Source organism: Pteronotus mesoamericanus, unplaced genomic scaffold (assembly GCF_021234165.1).
Source record: "Pteronotus mesoamericanus isolate MK-2021 breed Mesoamerican mustached bat unplaced genomic scaffold, CSHL_Meso_final contig_657, whole genome shotgun sequence".
Lineage (NCBI taxonomy): Eukaryota > Metazoa > Chordata > Mammalia > Chiroptera > Mormoopidae > Pteronotus > Pteronotus mesoamericanus.
This window is the reverse complement of record NW_026555229.1, coordinates 9,445,329-9,466,293: the sequence shown is the minus strand read 5'-3', so window position 1 is coordinate 9,466,293 and position 20,965 is coordinate 9,445,329. Positions and strand designations below refer to the sequence as shown.

Here is a 20,965-nt window from a genome sequence, read left to right as displayed (position 1 = left end):
TTATATCCTGAGCTGTCTTAACTCCTCTTGCCATTTGCTTGGGTGGTCTACATCATATACGTGACCTTTGGGAACAGAGAAGAAGTGGTTGACAGAGCTGGTTGGCTTCTCTTAAGGAAAATTATGGAATCACTGAATGAGAACCTAAAAGATGTTGGACGTATTCAATTCAGATGCTGCTTTTCCACTTCATAGACATGGAAACAAGTTCACGAGAGTTCAGTGACTTGCCTGAGAGGTTGCATACAACTGGTGAATGAAAAGCTAAGATATTAGACCTTTAAAGTAAACCTCAGATGCCACCTATTCCATAAAATCTAATCAATTTCACTAATGAGATTTTCTCACGCCCTCTTATCTCCAAGGCATCTGCTTTTCCCTTCTAGCACTTCTTTTCCCACTTTTTTATAAAAACATTATATTTTATTGATTATGCTATTACAGTTGCCCCAGTTTTCCCCTGTGCCCCCCTCCACCCAGCACCCCTCAGTCCTTCAGGCAGTCCCCCCACCATTGTTCATGTCCATTGGTCATTTGTATAAGTTCTTTGGCTGCTCCATTTCCTATACTAACTTTATTTCCCCATGGCTATCAAGTAGCAACCTATTTGTATTTCTTGATCCCCTCATCTCTTCCCATTTCCTCACACCCCTTCCCATCTCTTCTGATTATGGTTATTTTTGACTGTTTCTAACCCCTGGCTCTTTAGAATGCAAAGTTATAGATGGGATTAAGTGCCTTGATTGGTTGTGTAGCCACTAACAAGCACAGGGTGCTTGTATACAGTAGGTATCTAGCTCATGGCCGAGGATTTGAATTAAACTCAGGTTGGGTTCTGGACTCCTAGGCTGGACCTTGAAAAGGAAAGTATCTTGTGAAAGCAGCTTTGACTCATTTATTTTCTTTAATTAAAAAATTAATTCTTTCAAGTGAATAAACAAAGATAGTAAAAAAAATAAATAAATAAATCCCTGTAGGTGGTAGTCATTTCTAGGCCATGAGCTATGATTTTATCTTTTCTAGCTGAGAAGAACATGATTAATATTTAAAATGCCAGGACTTTGCCTAGCACTCACTCGACATTATCTGGTGAGGCCACAAGGAACCAGTGTATTGTATAATACATCAAAGTGGGTATGTGACATCTCCCTTGTGGACACTCAACACTTGCTCATTTCACCCCAACTCTTTTATCTGTCTCTCTGTACACAAGATCATGCCTTCTTTGCCTGTAATCTTTTAAAAAATAATGTGTTCCATTCATAAAGAAGCGCGATGCATGAACTCAGAGACATAGTGGTAGTGGCATTTTCCAAACGTCAATGCAAGTGACTTTTTTTTGTCGTAGCGAATACATGCTTACTACTTCCGTACACTTAACCTGGGCGAGTGTAGCTGAAGAAAGAGATTGACTCCTTTGATCCTTCCTGGGTACAGCTGAGTATTTATACTGTTTCAGGACATTAAGCATTGTTACATTCTCAAGCATTCTAAAATAACATGAAATCCAAGACAGCGTGCCCCGGCTACATTTATTTCTTTGGGTGATTTTCCAACAGTCATTCAAGCCCCTGAGTTTGAAACAAATTACGGGATAATCAGTGCAAAGCGCCCAGTTTGAAACAGGGGCTGAGTGCCAGGAGCCACGCCCACCAGCGAGCTCCGCCCTTGCCCCTCGGTGGCCCTGTGGAGCCCCCGGGAACTCCTAGGCTCCTTAGGACACAGTTGGGGAAAAACATTGATCTAGACCATTCCTCTTCTATACACTGAACAACACCTCAAACGGCCAGGTACCTTGTTCTCTTTTATAGAGCCAAAGCACCTATGGTAACATTCATAAATAAAAAAGCGAATAAAAGTACAGGCTTTTTTATTTCAGCACAGTATGTTACACAGTAGGTACCTTGACTGAATTGTGCATGTGTCTAACACTAATGTTTAAACAAACAAACAAACAAAAAAAGCAGCTCACAATATGCCTGTTTTCTCAGAACTGATCAAGTTAACTAGTAGCTTGCTGTTTTATTTCATGTAGCTTTAAGTAATACTAAATACTTTTTTGTTGGAAAGAAGCTTCTTGCATAATTAATGTCACACATTTGTTGTCCCTCATTTGTAAGATGTGTCTATCACATATAATAAAATCTAATACATTAAATATTAATCATGAATTACCGATCTGAAAAATAACTAAGTTATACTTGTGTGAAGATCAAGTTTAGATGATGTTGATATTATAATGCAGAGTTTTATTAGCCACATTTCTGTTTAAAAAATACAGGTAGCAATACTTACCTGGCAGGGGAGGCCCCATGATCCTGAAGGTGGTTTCCCCGGGGCGGGTTTAGCCATTGCACTCCGGGTGTGCTGACCCCTGCGATTGCTCCAGATGTGGGAAACCCGGCTGCGTAATTGGTGGTAGTGGGGGACTGCGTTCACACTCTCCCCCGAAGGGGAAAGAAATACAGGCAGTGGCTAGATAAATAGATAGGTATTACAAAGGTGTTAGATAAATCCTCAGAGCAACACTTTTTTTTTTTTTTAAGTTTAGATAATGCCTTCCAGTTGGCTTCAGGTGGTATTTCTTTACCAAATGGGAGAAAGCAAAAATAAAACTTTGCCTTTGGTTTTATCCCTTTTTAGCAAATGAAGTTGATCAGGATAGAGATTCGTCTCCAAATATTTAGGAAGCCTGGCCGATCTGGAAATGGCAGATTACATACCCTCCTGATGGAGTCTCGGGGGCAGGCGGCCTCTGTGGCCAGCGGAGCGGACCTTCTCACACAGGAACGGAAGCTTGTGAAGAGGCTGCTCCTTCTTCAAATACACATAATAGGCTATCTGCCTTAACCTTCTCTGGGGAGCAGGCTTACAAATTTAGTTATCTATTACCTACATATTTATTTATTTTTAACTCATCATCTTTCTTTATTAGGACTGGTATTCTCCGAAGCCTGGCTGGCCTAATGTTAAATGCCCATCCGTTACCCTTTTATGAAGGTCAAATGCATTATCTCAGGTTGGTTCCAAGTTACGCTCTGCTGTGGAAAATGGTCAGAGGTCTTTTCAACATTCTGGTCTGTTTGCTTCCAGCATACTCCCTGCGGTTTCTCAGAGGTTTCCATCATCCGGTGTTTGACATACTGTATCTCGAACATTTGTTTCTCGTGAATAGCCCGTGCTGCTCTCATGATGGATGGAGATGGATGCCAGCCGCTCCAGGAAATTTGCCATATTTACTAGGGCGGGGACGTTTCACTGCAATATATCAGATCTGCCCCACGCTTTCTCTTGGTGCTGTCCTGAAAAACAAAGTTAAAGTCGATGAATCTTTAATAAGACTTTTTTTTTTCTTTCCCTGGAGAAGTTAAGAGAGCACCACCAGCCTCAGAGGCTACGTTGCTTCCATGTGTACATTCTTTTTTCTGGCCTGACCTTTCTCCTCACCAAATCTTCTTTTGATGCTTTGTCCCTCTGTTCCTCTAGGCATCCACCTTCCATTGGACTGGGTCTCTAACTCAAACATGCTTTTTATTCCATGTTCCTCCAAGTCAATTACTTAAAATGACTTTTGCAGAACAAAATGCTATAGCTTGCAGGCAACAGGATGGGCTTGGACCTTCCTAGGTAAAAAGGCCTACAGTGTGGGATATGCGGTTTGATGATGGGGAAGAGCCATCTCTTCTCTTGGCTGCTTAGGGCTGTGTGTATTTGTTTGGGGACCAGAATACTAAGTATTGCCATGACTGACAGCACCTGTCACCAAGAAATGAGCATGCCTGTAGAGGAGAAAAGGGCAATGAATCCAAAAAATAAGGAGCGGGGAAAATAAAACACCCTGAACACACCACCTCTAACAGATAAGACAAGAGATGTATGGGAGGAAAGGCACAGATGTTAAGCCAAAGGGGAAGATGGCAGAGATACTACAAAGCATGGAAAGTAACAAAATAGCGACGAGAGAAAGCTAATACAAAAAGCACGATGAAGACATAGGTAGAAGAAAAAGAAATAATGAAATCATAAATATTTTCAGCAGTGGATTTAGAATCTCCCGAGATCTCGCAGAGAGAGGAAGGCCAATTTACCAGGAACTTATTAAGACTTTCAGAGGGAGTACAATTTGCCCTTATCTCTCTGTTCTTCCTGAGGGCTTTCAAAGAAGTAAAAGATGTTGATGGCTGTGGCCGAAATTGGTTTTGCCAGGAAGGAAAACACAATTATGAGTCAAGTGTGGGGGAGTGGCAGGCCCAGATCTGGACTCCCCAGCGGCAGATTCAAGTATCGTTGCCCCTGCCTACAATTAATGAACGTCTGTCCTTTAATGTTCTCTCTCCCCATCCCTCCGGGGAATGGCCTCTCGTATTTATGTGCACTTTCTGCATGTGTTAGGTATACCAGCTCAGCACCTATTTGCAGTCACTGTGGAGCTACACTTTGTCTTTGCAAGGTGGTCATTATGATTTCTGCCTGGTAGAGACATTAGTTCTGGTGTCATGGTTAACATAATGGACCCTGGAGCCAGCCGGCCTCACTTTAAATTCCAGCTAAGCCACATACTAGTTGTAAGCCTTTAGAAACAGTTTTACTGGTTGATTTTTCTGTTATTAACCTCTCCATGATAGTTTTCTTATCTTCAAAATAAAATATGATTGTGTCACTATCAAAAGATAGTTATGAGAGGAGTCAAAACAAGCCAAAAACAGTGCACAGGACTCAGCAAGCATTCGAAAAATGTTAATTTCATTATAGCATTATTATGTGTTTCAAATTATGTGGTCATGCCTTGTGCTGTCATTTGTCAACTCAACCAAAATTATTACGCAAGTATATGGTGGCAGATCTTTGTTAAGAACTAGGAAGTGGTATATAACTATAAGATGTCACCTTCGCTTTTAAGGATGTGCAGTTTGGTAGAGGAGATGAGCATGTGAATAGTCAGCTGCTGGACAGAACTTATGTATCATCATAGCTCTGTACATAGAACTCTATCTTTGGAGACTCAAGGAAGGCTTCACAGAAAAGCAGGTATTTATCAACTTGAGGAGAAAAACATGAAAGCTATTTTTTTAGTGTTTGTGCTGAGAGAAACCAGTGTTCACAGACCACAGTGCATAACAGAGATTTGATTGATTTGCAAATAATGACTGTGTGCCTATTTTGACTCTTAAAACATGCTAATTTTCATTCATATATGACTATACTAATTAGACCAAAATAAATCCAGTCTCCACAATCCAATTATATTATAATTCTAACATTAATAGCACAATTTCTTTTCAATTGTTATAAACTGTTTTTCCTGTGTGGCTTGTAAAATCAATAAATGGGAAGTGATAACATTATTAAGATTAAATTAATAAAACTAAAACTTGCCTTATGGATTCAAGATAGTCAACATTTATCTTAAGTAATTATTGGTCAATTAGAACTATTGATGAGATTTGGAGGTTAATTTTAAGAACTCAATTGACACATTTTATTGAAGATCTTATCTGTGCCCAGTTCTTTGCCAGTACATTGGTGAATATTTTCTAAGAAGCGCGAACCTTGTCTTACCCTTACACAGTCTACCGTCCTGCTCCAGGGATGCAATTAAAGAACAGTTTAAGATGGAGGATGCTGAATGACCTCGTGTCCATAAGGCATGACCATATAATTTGAAACAGATAATGACAACAAAGAAATTAACATTTTTTGAATTGATGCTTGCTATGAATTAGGCCATGTTCTTGGCTTGTTTTGACTCCTTTCATAACTGCCTTTTGATATTGACACAATATCATCAGGTGACAAGGGTTTGTAGAGGACTGTAGGCTGGAATAGTCAGGAAAGCAGCATGGCAGGGCTTCAATTGCCCAACGAAGCAGCCTCCCATGACATTCACAACAGAAGAGTATAATTTAAGTGAACCAACATTGATTGAGTGTGAGGCAATAGAGATACAAACATGCAGAAAACAGGGCCCTGTCTGCAAAGACACAGAGGTCGAAGGGAGAGGTGTGTACATAGAAATGGGCATGGGGTTCACACTGGTACAGGTACTGTACCTTTTGTTTCCTGAAGTTTTAATAACTTGATACTGTGTGTTACATATCCTGCTCTTTGGCATCCTAAAAGTGCTCCTTTGACAGATTGTTTATTCTCATTGTTCATTTAGAAAATTTAGTCCCGTTAAATTTACTGACCACTAGGAGAGTGCCCGGATCAGAGCAGTAGGTGTCAGAGATCATGGGGACGTGAGAAGCATGGGGTAAAACATGGTGATAAGGGAAGCGGTCAAGCATTTGTGGGGGATCAGGAGGGGAGGGGCTTTTGGTGTTTCAATGACTAGTAGCTCTTCTTCCCCCACCCCTACTTTCTAAAAGTGCTCCAAATTCTCTTGAAAGATAGAATAGCTAGAACTTATTAAATACTGATACTTTCTCTTTTAGCAACCCCCAATTTTACTGGGCCTATTGTAGCTTCAAGAGCCAAACCATCCCTCTGGCTTGACTCAAAGAATTCCAGTGTTCAAATTCCAGAGCCTGTCAAGGAAGAGAGCCTACTTGTGCTAGAAAAAAAGATGTTGGATCTTGGAAAGGCGCTTGTCTAATACTGGAAAGCTACTTTCTTTTAAATGTACATTATGTGGCGTGTTTGTACGTGTCTACCCGTTATGTTTTATTAATGCATTATTTAACCAGCAGATTTACATATTTTTTTGACCAGCTAATACTGTCTTTGTTTCTTGGGCCCAAGCCCTCTGTGCTTCCATCGGGAAGTGTATTACTGACATTTACCAACTCCCACCAAGGACTCCGTCAATTACCACCATAGATGCCCATTGTTCCCAGAGAGCTGACCTTCACCCCTAGGCACCAATTAAAATCAATTGCTTTTTGCTCCTGCAGTGCTCGCTGTAATTCTGGCTCAATGCCCAGTGAGACTAGTGGGATGCATTCTTCTTTGTCCTAGCCTTCTTATTTTTCTTTTCAATACAAGAAGAGAGTGGCTTCCAAATGGAAATGCACGCTTTCTCCAGAAGAAAAAAGGGCAGACGACCAGAGTTAACAACAGTTTTCAGTTAAATCACCTTTTGTAGCAACAAAAATGAAGACACTACACAAATAAAATAATTAGGCAAAATTTGGAACATTGCCTTCAGGTTTATCCCAGATTCACATATTAGCAGAGCGCTCTAGTTACAGGATGGTGACTCGTTGCTAACTGCAGGTCCATTCTGCCTTACTCATAGCTGGCCTGCTGAGCAGCAAGCTGATAGAGACCAGTCCGAAAGAGTGGAAGTCAGACACCCAGCCCTCTGCATGCCAAGTTATATGAGTTACTAGCACAGTGCTAGATGGTAGCCTTTTACGGTATACTTAGGTTTCTTTTTATAATGGAATTTGAGGTCAGAGTATTTAGAGCTGGAAGTAGTTTGTGATCACAGGTATTCATCATAATACAATTACTATTTTTCTTTTGGCAGACTAGTAGCCTTAAGATGTGCAAATTTAGGGGAAGGAATGTGGCAGTGTGTTGAGATGTATCACCTCCTCTGTAGCTCCTCCTACTCCTTGCTTCTGTTTCTCCCATCTTACGTTGAGGTGCGGGGATGCTGCTGCTGGCATTTTAATGGAATTTGAAGCCAAATTCTACTGACCCAGTAATTTTAGTAGAAATGACCATAGTGTGAGCACAATGGCCCAGGAACAAGTCAGCTATACTCAGATTGAGACAAGAAGTCCCGATGTGCTAAAAGGAAATGGAGCTTGAAATTTGCCTTTCTCTGTTTAAAATTCCAGATCTAAGCAAGTTAAAGCTTGATGGGAAGCATGATCTTCTTGTAGAAATAGCCTCTTCCTCCCACCTTCCCCCTGCACTGTTAGTGCGAACAATAGGGCTGATAGAATGGAGCTCATTTCTTTGGTCTGCAGAGAAAATGGTCCCTGCAGTTTTATTATCCTCCCCCTTTTACCCCTCTTTACTATGTGAAATTTTATAGACCTCTGAAGATAACACTTGTATGAGGGATTCAAATTTCCCAAGGGCCACAACATTTCACATTTCCCACCCACAAGGCTTGGTTCAGCCTGGGAGTGTAACACAGTGAGTGGGAAGTCAGCCGGCTCCCTGGAGATCCATAGCAGCATTCCATTAGCCAGCAACCAGTGCTAACTCTATGATAAAGCCCAGAAGATCATTGAACCCAAACCATCTGGGTCCAACTGGTTACAAATAAAGTTTCGCCTATGTTTCATTATGTTCCTCCCATATAAACCCAACTCAGGGGAATAACAAAAAAATATGTAGGAGAGAATGGTGTTGAAATTGAATAGTACCTGTCTACAGCTACTTAGTTTGTTTCTTCTTTCATTTTCTTTCCTTATTTCCTCCTTCTCTCCTCCCTCCCTCCCTCCCTCTCTTCCTTCCTTTTCTCTTCCAAAGCTCATTTTTATGAAAGAGTATCAAGACCACCTTTATGTTTAAAATGGAATTTATTTTCCAAATGCCTACGAAAGAGTATGTGTGTAATCATCTCATCTTTATAAAAACATTGTGAAGTGGGAAGAACCCAGGTCTTCTCATTCTGGCCTATGGTTCTTCTCTCATAGTTTACATTTTCCAAACATCACTCCAGGTTTCTTGTCTAGGAGGAAGATTACTTTTTACTAGTGTTTTTGAGGCCAAGGGCTGATTTCTTTATAGACCTTTAATAAAGTTCATGTTTTAAATATGGATTACATAATTTGAGATAAAATGCAAAGTACAGAGAAAATGTAAAGGCAAACCATATGCCACATTTTAAGTTAGTTTGTATAAAATCATTCAGCCTCTTGCTTATCATTTCATGATAACAGCCTTGATACCTTTACAGGATAAGCCTGATGCTTTTACAAATCTGAAAATGATTCCATAGATAGAGTCTAAAAAATAAAACTTCATTTTAACCTCCCAGGTCTCAGTACTGGCTCCCACTGAAAACTCAACAGATACTTGCTAAAAAAAAAAAATGAATGAATGGATGAATGAATAAATAACAGGAAGTTTGGGAATATTTTTCTTCCTTAATATTTCGAAGATTAGAATTGCTAGGAACAATGAGTGCAGTTTTGCCTTGGCAGGAGGATGGACAAAATGACTCTCAGTACTTGGAGTCTGTCATATCATTCCCCTGACTGACACCATTCCTTGTTCTGACTCTGAGCTCTCCTGGTGGCCTACTGGGCTCCCCCTATTTATTCACAACATGTAATCGTGTGCTCTGGGTTGTTATTTCCCATTACAGGGAGTGCATATCAGACATGCATCTAGCCTGCTCATCACACCTGTGGCCAGTGACGTGAGCAGGACAGCTTGGCCAAAGTTTGGAGCAAGGATCAGCTTAGAGGTAGATTCCTTGGTCCTGATGATGCTCCTTGGAGGAATCACAGCTGAGAAGTGGTTCTTCCATCATTGCGTGCACATGCTGGGCAGGTCTTATTCTTCCCCTTGCCTACCTTTATTCATGGGTTCTGATTATACCTGTGACTCTGTCCTTGCCTTTGATCTGGGAGTATACCATCACTGAGCTCCAGGCACCCAGTTTTTTTGGAGGAGTTACTACTTCCTCTCAGTTTTCTAGAAAGCAGATCCTCTTCTCTGGGGCATCAGGAGGAAAAAAAAAACCTAAAACTAAAATAAAGACATAAAGGAAATTGCGTTTATCTGTTAAGATGGGACATGTGGGCCCTAGTGAATAAACACCCCCTTCTTTCTTTTATTTCTGTTTTCTACATCAAATGCATAAAAGAAACTATTAAAACTATAAGAGGGAGAGATGTAAAGAAAAATATTAGGAAGGAAATTGTTTAAACTAGATCTCAATTGGAACTAGTAATCTCTCTTTGCCTCTTGAGCTAAGTGTTGCTTGAAGTAACCCAGATTCATACTTTTGAAAGGAGACATGGAACAACACTTCCTGCTTCTCAGATCAGTGATTATAATAAACTGGAAGCTGTAAGATACATATATGAGAAATGTACTGAGAACATTACCACACGGGATGATAGTTGATGCAGAAACAAAACAGAACAAAACTCTGAAATCAGCAGTGCGAGTACCATAAACTCCATTTTAATGTGAAAACTAAGGCTCACAGTGGGGCGGTCCAGGCTGTGCAGCTGGTCCCTGCACAAGGACATGGCACCACAGGGGTTTCCCTGAACTTGTTGGTTAACAGTCACCATCCCTGTGCATTAACTGAAGAGCAGAGTCTCCCTGGGGCCACACTTATTTCCCCTAAGAGCACAGGAGAGATAATAGCATCCACTCAATGAAACAAGCAGTAATGGTAATTCTGTCTGCTGACCTTTTAAAGAGGAGTGCCATAGGTTGAATATTTTTATATCGTTGGATTTCCCTGATATACATGAACATCCTTAAAGATATGTTTACCTGCCTTTCAGAGATTGCTGGAATGGAGTGTCAAATTAGTCCTGAGGTTCCTAAAACTCTGCCCTAAGTAAGAATCATATTAAGAAGCCCTGAGAATCTGTATTTTAACAGCAGCTACCACCTCTCCATCTCCCCGTAATTCTGCTGCAGGTAGACCTAAGGCTACACTTTACTGAACAGAGGTGAGCTGTAGTAACAGTAGGTAATCACTTTTCAATGAACCTCTTGGTTTCATTTTTCTTTATAAAAATCAAATAAGTCAGTCAATCTTTTGGTGTTGGTGATGCAAGTATAAAAATATTGTTATGTGTTTGGAACCAGCTGCCCTCTGCTGGACAGTGGAAACTTTGAAATTTCTCCATTTGTCTCTGACTGACATTGAAACAGGGTTCATTATTCCTCCCACAGAAAGACAACTGTATTATGTGTTTGATCACTGAGTGCGATAAAGGTCGAGGGCATATAGATGCGCTCAGGATATCTTTGAGATTAAAGGGCAGGGGTTAGCCACAGCCTTTCAGAGTGAGTCAGGAAAGCTCAGTGTGCAGGCAGTGCACCTCGCCCCCCTCTGCTCATCCACCTAGGAGTGAAGTAAGTAGAGACTGGAATGAGTAATTCTCAGTTACTTCATGGTACAGAGGTGCTAACTAACTATTTAACTTTGCAGAGTGGTGGGAGGCTACCATTACAAACTTTTCAAAGACATTTGTTAAGCTCAGGGAGGGGTGCTTCTTAAAAAGAAATTTTTTTTGAGAGTCTCACTCCATTATTCCAGGGTTCTAACTTCATTTCTTTTCACAACAAGTGACTCTGTCTCAGTATGAAATGTGGGCGGCCCACACAGGCTTATTAGCTACAAAGTGCTATTCAAAGACTCCGTGAGAGAGAAACATGAAAAAAATACAGGTATTTAAAAAAAAAAAAAAACAGATTGGGGGATAAATTCTAATGTGTCATTGTCTGCAAGGTGTGTGAAGAGAGGGAATATCATTGCTTGCAGTTTAGACCAATTAAAGTGTAGTTTTAAGGAAGCATGAACGTGTGAGCTCTCACCTTGTCACTGAACTTGGACTTCTCCGTCACCCAAAAGAAAGATGCTACTTAACATGAACATGTTCTATTTCATGACTATGATACCATCTTTCCCCCACCCACAAACGCTAGATGAGTGAAATAAAAAATAAAGGAAGGAAGGAATCCTGTTTGAAAAGAGACAAACGTCAATGCACAGAGGGGCAGGTGCCACGTCAGCCTACCAAACAGATTCTGGAGATTTTGGTCAAAGTGAAGGGGAGTCTGTGAAGGCTGGAGAGCAAATGGAAGAACACATAGTTTGGGTGCCATCAGCTGCCCCTTCCCGGTCCCTTCCTTTGGACTCAGCAGCTCAGCCTTCCTCTGCCCAGCATTGCCGAAGCCTGGCTGTCACTCGTCCCCATGCTGCAGTGTAGCTGTCATGTCTTTCAAGTTCCCGCAGGGACAAGTGGAATTGAACAGGCCGAGCTGGGGGATGCTGGCACGATGAGAGGCACGATGGGAGACCAGTGAGGATCGGATCCTGCTGCCTTCTCCACAGGGCATCCTGGCTGCAGAGCCTCTCCGCCGAGAGAAGAGTGAGTTCCTTCCTCCTTGGCACCTCTGTTCCTGTGCCAAGCCAAGGCCAGAAGCTTCGTTTCTGATATCCAGGAACTTGGAGGAGCCATTGAGTCTGGGAGGCTTTTTTTTAGAAATTGTATATCTACATAGACCCTCCCTCTTCCATCTAAAAAGACAGAAAGAGAAGGGAAGGAAAGAAGGAGGGAGGGAAGAAAGGAAGGATGGGAGAAAGGAGGGAGGAAGAAAGTGTGCCTTGGCTTGGGAGAAAAAAGCATGGAAAGACAGAATCTGAGTCTGGTGACTTGGCTTCCAGCCCACATCTTGTTTTCTTTACAGCTGGCAATAAAGGGGGCAACTGCTTCGAAACCCTCTCCGCTTTTCTCCGAACAAGTGCAATATCCCTTTTATTTATTTATTTATTTATTTGTTTGTTTGTTTGTTTATTTGGCTCTTCTGACTTAGCTCTAAAATTTTGTGGGGAAGAAGAAGCCGCAGCGGGGCTTCTCCAGGTGTCAGTGGGAAGGAGCCGGATGACTCAGGGGACATGGAAACTCCATGCCACCTGGATTTACGTGATGCCAGAAAGCAGTTAAGAGTGCGGCTCTTAGAGGCAGCCAGTGTCCATTCAAATCTCAGCCTTAGTGACACTGGTGCGCCACTTAAGGATGTGCTTCTCTGTGCAACGGCGATGATAGCATGGACGAGCGGTGTGGTGGATGTTAAATAACACACAAAGCACATAACGAATACCTCTGAGTACTAACTACATACTAGACACAGGTTTCTTCCACGTTACGAAGTTTGTTTGCCTTTTGTGCACTCAGAATCCATAGAACATTTCATTCTTAAATGCCTTTTGTAGGGGGAGAAAAAAAAAACACCTCAAAGTCCAATTGCAAAGAAGGGGGAATTTTTCTCAGTTTTTCCCCACATGAAATAGTCTACACCTGCTGTTTCAGGGGAAAGGGCAGATGGTCCTCTTTAAGGCAAGTGTGGACTAGAGGGACCGGTCTTGGAGAAATTGAAGCCCAGAGGGATTTAACCATTTGTTCTGAGTCAGAGGGGGTTGTTTCATTTAAGAACCAGTTTGAACCTTGAACATCTTATTCCATCAGGAAAATGGGGAAAGTATGCATTATCCTGCCTCTCAGGATTACTAGAAGAATAAAATGCAACCATATAGGAACCGATATATCAATATTTGAAAAAATAAGTTTCATATGTACAAGATGCATGTTTTTTATAGTTATTTCCAAGACAGCTTTTTCAGAAAATGTCACCGTGGGGAAAGGGGGTAGGTTCTGCATGGAGGAGGCATTAGTTGAGATACAGAGAAAAATGTGTGTACAGGGGGGTGGGCGGAGTAGGAAACAGGCTCCTCTAGGATTATGCCTTGCAGTCATTTATATATGTGCTTGACTTCTGCAAAATGTACAGAATGCCACCTACAGAACAGAAGGAATTTGAGAAAGAGAGCAAAGATTGCTCACTGGGATAAAGGCAATGGAGTCTTCTGACTTTAACTACCACCCCAGTCAACAAAAGACATCAAGACATCCATTCATCACTTTGCCTTAAATATATTCTTCTCTAAGGTACATTCAAAGCCACACAGTTTTGGGTGCCACTATTTCTCCATCTCTGAAGAGGGGTAGCAATGCCTACCTTGTTAGCTCATTGCATGGAGGTGAGGACTAGGAAATCACAATACAAAAGGATGCACATTTATTGAGCTGAATTCAGTATTTTAATATTGCATTTCTGGGGAGGAAGCTTAGCAGGAGGTATGATTAATCCTTACAGGTCAGGCCTTTAAAAAACCTGGTGGAAGAGAAAAGTTTGGAGCTGAACCTTGGAAAATGGGAATACTTAACAGAATGCTTTGATGTTGCAAGCTAATGAGAGATTCACTGCAGATGACAAAGGAGGCTCCCTGTACATGCTCTCCAAATGACTCAGTTCCAGAAATTTTGTTTTGACCCAAAAGTAGTTGGAGCTCAGCAGTTGGTACACTATTGTCAGAGGAGCCCAAGAAGACAGCCTGGGAAGAGGCTTTGGTTTCACACTGCCTGGTGAAATGCAATTACTTGGAATGGAATCTGGCCAGGGCAGTTGCTGTTAATATCACTCGCCTTGCAGAAAGCTTCCAGGGAGCCTTAATGACTCTGAGTGGTCAGGACCTCTGCTTTACGTCTCAGTGAAAAGCCTGCAAAACCACAACCAGAAATCATCAGCCAAGAGAAATCACTGTTCTTGCATAGATCTGCAAACTCGATATCTGAAACCCAAGTGGGGAAGGGTGGGGAACGCCAGGACGCAGTAGGGCCTTCAGGCTCTTGGGGGAGAGATGTAAACCAGAGTCCTGCTGTTTAGTCAACGAAACACTTTATTATATCATGCCTTAAGTGCCATTTAAACTGAAGTTTACGTTTTCCAAAGGAGCAGCTTCCCATTCGGTGTTGCTATTTGGTCTCTATCCAGGCACAAACATTAGGAAAAAGTTTTTTATATCCAGCCCTGCATCCTCGTCACTGATGGAATCCCTCACTCCATTGCTTCTTTCCTTACGTCTTTCTCCAAAGCAGATCATCATGTTAGCAGAAAACCTTTTTATAGTGTCATCGACCTACATTACAGAACAAGCCAACCAGCTCCAGAAGTAATCTAAAGAAAGATGGGAAACAAAGGGAAAACCCAGAGTTAATCTCATTGTGCTGAATTTCCACAAGAGAAGTAGGAAGGTAAGCATATGTGCTTTTCTCCCATGCCTTTATTGCTATTTCATTCGGGACTATGAGAATTAAAATACAGTGTCTCAGCTCCACTTAGAGCGTGATAGTAAGTGAGACGGACAGGATGTTGAAAAGAGCCAAGTGATTATGCATTTGTCATGAGTAATAAGGAAGGTGGAGTTTTCTTCCCTATTTAAAAGGCCTCCTTTCCCATCAGATGAACTCTAGTCCCACAGGACTTTGCTTGCTGTATAATTTGTAGTTTCAGTATTGTTCTGAATACACAAGTTATAGAGGTTGATCTATGAAACACTGTTTTCTTTATTTCCTTTAGATTATTGTTACATGTGCAACATAGACAATTTTTTTCTGGTTGTGTGTGTGTGTGTGTGTGTATGTCCAGAAAAAAATTAATAAATGTCATATGCAGATAGCACATGAGCATATAACTTATTTCACTATTGGAGACTGTGAATGACAAGCCAATCACCAGGCTGAGTGGCCTTGGGCAACTTCTGTGATCCTCCTGGCTCCTGGGAATAAAATACTCAGCATGACAGGATTACTTTTTTATTTGTGTTAAATGGATAGTAACCTTAAGATCTCATATAAATGCTATGGGGGTCCTTTCTCCTTAATGTATTCTAGTTCTTTGATGTCTACTGCAATCTGTTCTCTTTGCTTGACCTTTACTTTGTAAAACGAAGTCATAATTTGCAGCTGCTGGCTTTCTGCATGGGGGCCCTGAAGATAATAGATTTCAAGACTTAGAAGATTGAGGCACATACTTCATCAAGGAATAAGTTAATCCTTTCAAATCTCCACAGTTCTATATCATCTTTATCAGGCTTTCTGATACTTATTTGATAATATCCTTTAATCTAATCAAATGATTTGTTATCTCTAAACACCATTATAGTCTAATTTGCAGCTATGATGTCCATTAGCAAGTGATTACAGTGAATGAACTTAAATGCTGTATTTTGAAATAAAATACCTTTTCAAGTCCTTTGGAAGGCCTGGGGAGTCATAAATCTGTAATGCTCAGGAAGACTTAAAAGGTTATGACAATTGGATCCTGAGGTTGATACGAATGGTTTTGAAATTTGATTTTTTATATTTATAGTGTGCACATAATCTTAGGGCATTAATGAAAGGTCAGTTTAGAAATACTAAATGACCAGGAGCTGGTTTGCAAAAGTAAATATAACTGAATACCCTTTTCTTAGTGCACTTGTATCCCATGGATTTTCTATCTTCAGAAACAGTGAAATTATTTCTCAAAACCCCTCATTTAATTCTAAGTACACCTCTGTGTGTGAGGGGGGGAGGAAGCTGCTATAATATGGTACGTTTGTCTAAATATCCACATATTTCAATATCCCTTGTGGGTGCGCGAGGGGATTTCAATGTTCTGTTTAACTGGATTTCCTAGATAATTGAAGCATATCTTTAGAAGCCCATACTGCCTTTTTTTCTTTTATATTATTTAAAAAATATTTCAAAATTATATTCTCAACTCCCTTATTAGACAAAGTATTTATTTGTTATTTCCTTTATTATATGTACTTTAAATTGATTAGTATTCTTTGTCATGATTGTTTTCTGTGATAAATATTTCTGTATTGATTAAATTAAAATTTTGTTCAAAAAAATTGTTGGGGTGGCTAAACTGCTTTTCTGGCTTCTGTTTACATATAGAAGAATTTATCCTTGGATAAATACTTTCTCATAGCTACATCTTTAAGGTTCTCATTTTGCTGCTCTTAAAAAGGAAGTTTCAAATGTGAAATGAGAAAGAAATGAAAATTTTACAAAGACTTAATTTGAAACAATTATATTTTAATTAGCCACCTATTAAAGGGAAGGACCTCTGTGAACCTCTTAACTAGTAGCTCCCATGCTAACCTGTGCATCTCTCTAACAAGGAGTCTCATTCTTTATAAATGCCATCAATTTCCCCTGCCTGGCTTTCAGTTCCCATTTCAAAACACTTTCAGCGGGCGGTACTTGCTTATCACTAATGCCTCACCAGTGAAACTCCAGCTTGATTCATCCAAACTTCTAGGATGCATCTTTGCTTAAGTAACATTTATACTTGAAGTTCCATCTAGCTTCTTCAGGGTAGAGCTGCCCAGCATACCAGAAGCAGAGTAGAAATGGGTACTTTCCAAGTGAAAAAAGTAAAAAAAAATTTAAAAAGGAATCATCTTTCCCCAGGTATATCCATCCTCCCTTTCACCTCCAAAATGGACAACAGAGCCCCCACAGGGAGGGGCTTTCTATCAGTGTGGCATTCCTAGGTCGGGTAAGAGCTTCCTATTAAAGACGGAACGAGGCCCAGGGTCACACCATATCCCTCCACTAGTGACGCGGGCCAGGATGACTTAATGCGGTTCTTGCTCTGGGGTGGGGATGTTAATGATGTCTTGAAAGGGCAACATAAAATATATCTGAAGAAAGGAGACAGAGACAAATCCTACCACAGATTTTTAAATTGCTTTCCGGCCCCTCAACTATATCTCTCAAGGGTTTATGGTCCTGAGCCAAGCTCCCTGCCCTGTCACGGGCAGCACCATACTCTTCCGCTGACTCAGCCAACACTTAGCATCTACACGCAGGGGTAACCAACCTGCAGCCCAACACAAAACTGTAAATGTACTCATGCCATTATGAGATTTGTGTGTGTGTGTGTGTGTGTGTGTGTGTGTGTGTGTGTGTGGTTACGTGCCACAATGTATTTAATATGTGGTCCAAGACAACCCCTCTTCTTCCAGTGTGGTGCAGAGATGCCAGAAGGTTGGACGCCCCTGCTGCTGCGTGTGAGGCACTAGCCTTGGTATGGGATGAGATGGGCAGGCTGCATCTCCTCCATTGTTGGCGATCTACTGAAAAAATGCATATTATATAGCTATACTTAATTTCTAATTGTTATTCCACATAGACAGCAGGGTTGTTTAAATAAAAGCCCATGAGAGAAGCACTTTGCCCAGATTTAAGGTAGGCAGAGGGTAAGAAAAGGCATTCCAAGGGAAGTGATGTCTAAATGGAATTAGAGAAATAAAGAAGAATTAGTTTATTTTTAGTGTGGAGGATAAGAAAGTGTATCTGCTGAGCAAACGGCAGTGAAAAAACATTTATAGGCTCACAGATGCTTCTTGAGAGCTAGAGTTGTGGATGGGGGAAATAGAGTTATACGAGGTTGAAGAAGGAGGCAGGAGTCAGACCATAAAAAGTTTTGTATACCATAATGAGGAGTTTAAGTGTTGTGCTGAAAGGGAAAGACATGCATTAGAAATTTTTGTTAGAAAGTGGACATGATTAGACATTTCTTTTGGAGAGTTCAAGATGGGCGGGAGTGGAGTCAGTATAAGGATTTAGGAGCCTGGAGCAGCAACCTCTGAAAGAGAGCCCACATTTCTATTCCCAGGAACTAACTGACTTGGAGAGAAAATAATGAGCAAATGTAACCTACCACCTGGTAGTAACATCAGGTCTATATTATCCACATGGATGAGACAGGAGGGAGTACCTGTAATGGACTGGAACCAGGGAACTGATCCAAGAGTTTAAGTCCAAGTGTATTGAGATCTGAAAACTTGAGATTTGGGAAAACCAGGGATAAAATTACCATTATATTCTGTAAAGTCCTGGTACAAAAAGTGAAGAGACATTTGGAACCTGACCCTCGAAGGATTTTAAGAATTCTCACGTTCAAATCTTGCCCTTCCTAGATTCTAAGATGAAAATCCCTTTCCCCACTGAGAACAAACAGGAAAATAAACAAACAAAAAACCTCTTTAACGATCTAACATTTACTCAGAGACTTCTGAGGAAGGATTTGGCTTTGGTGATTTACACATAAAGTCTTTTGATTATGAGAATATATTCCCTGACCTGTGATTTCAGGAGGATCTCAGGGACACCTGTAGATGTTTGCTTTCCTAGAACAGTTACTTTAGGGTTTTGGGAGGGGTGTATACCTAGCATACCTATCTTAATCCTTTGTCCCAGATGACCTGCAGGACAGCACTGACCTAGAAGTTTCTTCTTCCTAAACATTGTTTCCAGATGTTCAGATTCCAAAGTATAATCCTCATTGCCTCCATGAGAAAGCATTTCCCTATACCTTTTCCCCCAGACCATGAGATTTAATTATTTCCATTCACACAGTTGTTAATTGTGTTTCCAGACTGCAGCTGATACAGAAACTTGCCGAGGTAGTCCCTGGGCATACTGTCCTCTTTTTGGAATAAGAAGAGATTTTCTTAGGTGGTACAATTATGACAAGTACTTTTCATTTTCTGTCCATTTGTTTGAATAAGCTGTCCTTGCCCAGCCGACTTTGTCTTCCTAATGAAGCGCCAGGTTTCTAAATGCCCTCATTCTTTGATGCTAGTGCCACAGATTGGCCCCATACCCTCCTCGAATTTAGCCTGTTATATTGGCTGATTGTTAAATGGTTGCATGTCAGTTTCACCCACAGGAATCATCTGTACAGTAGATGCTCAGAAACCTTGATATGAAAAACGTCCTTGTAGAAATCAACTGCAATAGGGAACTTTCTCCAGCAATTCTTTGCCAGAAGCCTAGATTGGGAGCCGAGAAGATGTACACAATAATCTATCTCATTGAACTCCTTGGCTGTTATGATTACGACAGGTACTACATTCAGCACATTTTTTTTATCAGTTGTTTATAACTTTCAGAGAATGCTCTACTCCCTCTACCTTATTCACATCAATCAATAAACAATATACTAGCTGGAGAGAGGCCAAGATGAGTCATTGAGATAATGAGGCCTAAAGGGCTGATGGATGTTGGGGTACCGATACTGAGCATTTCCAGTGCCCAGAATAGCTTGGCTTCTAACAACCTTGAGCCACACTATCAAGAAGACAGAATCTAATCGCTCAAAAGTGCAAAGTTTTGTGAGAGGGAAACCCCTGGCAAGCATCAAGATTTTGTGTGTTCCTGTGTGTGCATGCATAGGTGAATGATTATAGTTTCTTATGTGTGCTTATAAGTGTAGTCAGGTGCCCCGAGTGTGCATATTTCTCCACTCTTCAATATTTTCCAAATAATTATGTTCTCCTTTTATAACATAAAATATACATCTTTGTAAAGGCATGGGCAATTAGAGGAATGATTGTGTTGTCAAAAACCTGTTATAGCAGGAAAACTACCCTCATTCTCGAACTGTGATTTTCATCTATTGGTCCATTGGCAAGATTTAAAAGAAGTGTCTCTTTTTAAATCTTGCAAGCTAGGCGGTTTTGCTTTGGTGAACAGGTCTGGACCATGGTCTGCGCTCTAGTTTATTTTGACTTATGTTTCAGACAGTGAGCCATCACATGTGATCTGGTGAAAAGAGAAATATCTCGGTCTTAAGATCATCCCAGATTATTCCCCGTGTCATCTGCCATTAAATCAACATTTTCCACCTGAAAACATGATACTCCTAGACAAAACATAGGAACAAAGCTCCTTGACATGTGTCTTAGGAAAGGTTTGTTTTGATTTGACATCTAAAGCACAGGCAACAAAATCAAAAATAAATAAGTGGGATCACATCAAACTAAAAGGCTTCTACACAGAAAAAGCAACCATCAACAAAGTGAAAAGACAACATACAGAATGGAAAAAAAATTACAAACCATATATCTGATAAGGGGTTAAGTATGTATCTAAAATATATAAAGGACATATACAAAGAATTCAATAACAAAAAAAAAATAGATAACTCAATTTAAAAATGTGCAAAGAAGATATATGAAAGCCCAACAGGTACATGAAAAAAAAAATGCTGAACATCACTAGTCATTAGGGAAATGCAAATCCAAGCCACAGTGAGATACCACTTCACACCTATTGCAATGGCCATTTTTAAAAAGACAAGAGATAACAAATGCAAGAGACAAGAATGTAGAGAAAAAGGAATTCTTGTGCACTGTTTGGTAGGATTGTCAACTGATACAGACACTATAGAAAACAGTACTGAGGATCCTCAGAAATTAAAAATAGAATTAACATATAATCAGGCAGCCATACTTCTAGGTATGTATCCAAAGTAAATAAAAGCACTAACTCAAAAAGATACCTGCTCCCCCATGTTCATAGCAGCATTATTCACAATAGCCAAGATATGGAAAGAAGCTTAAGTGTCCATCAATGAATGAATGGATAAAGAAGTTGTGGTATGTATGTATAATGGAATATTT

At 40.5% G+C, this 20,965-nt stretch overlaps 1 protein-coding gene and 1 non-coding gene across 3 annotated transcripts in view; both read left to right on the top strand.

Annotated features, from left to right (window-relative positions):
• SORCS1 (sortilin related VPS10 domain containing receptor 1) overlaps positions 1-20,965 on the top strand; it is a 470,882-nt gene that overhangs the window by 253,686 nt on the left and 196,231 nt on the right. The window lies entirely within an intron of this gene.
• On the top strand, positions 2,288-2,450 carry LOC129077358 (U1 spliceosomal RNA). Its single transcript, XR_008529823.1, has one exon. It is a non-coding gene; the product is annotated as a U1 spliceosomal RNA (small nuclear RNA).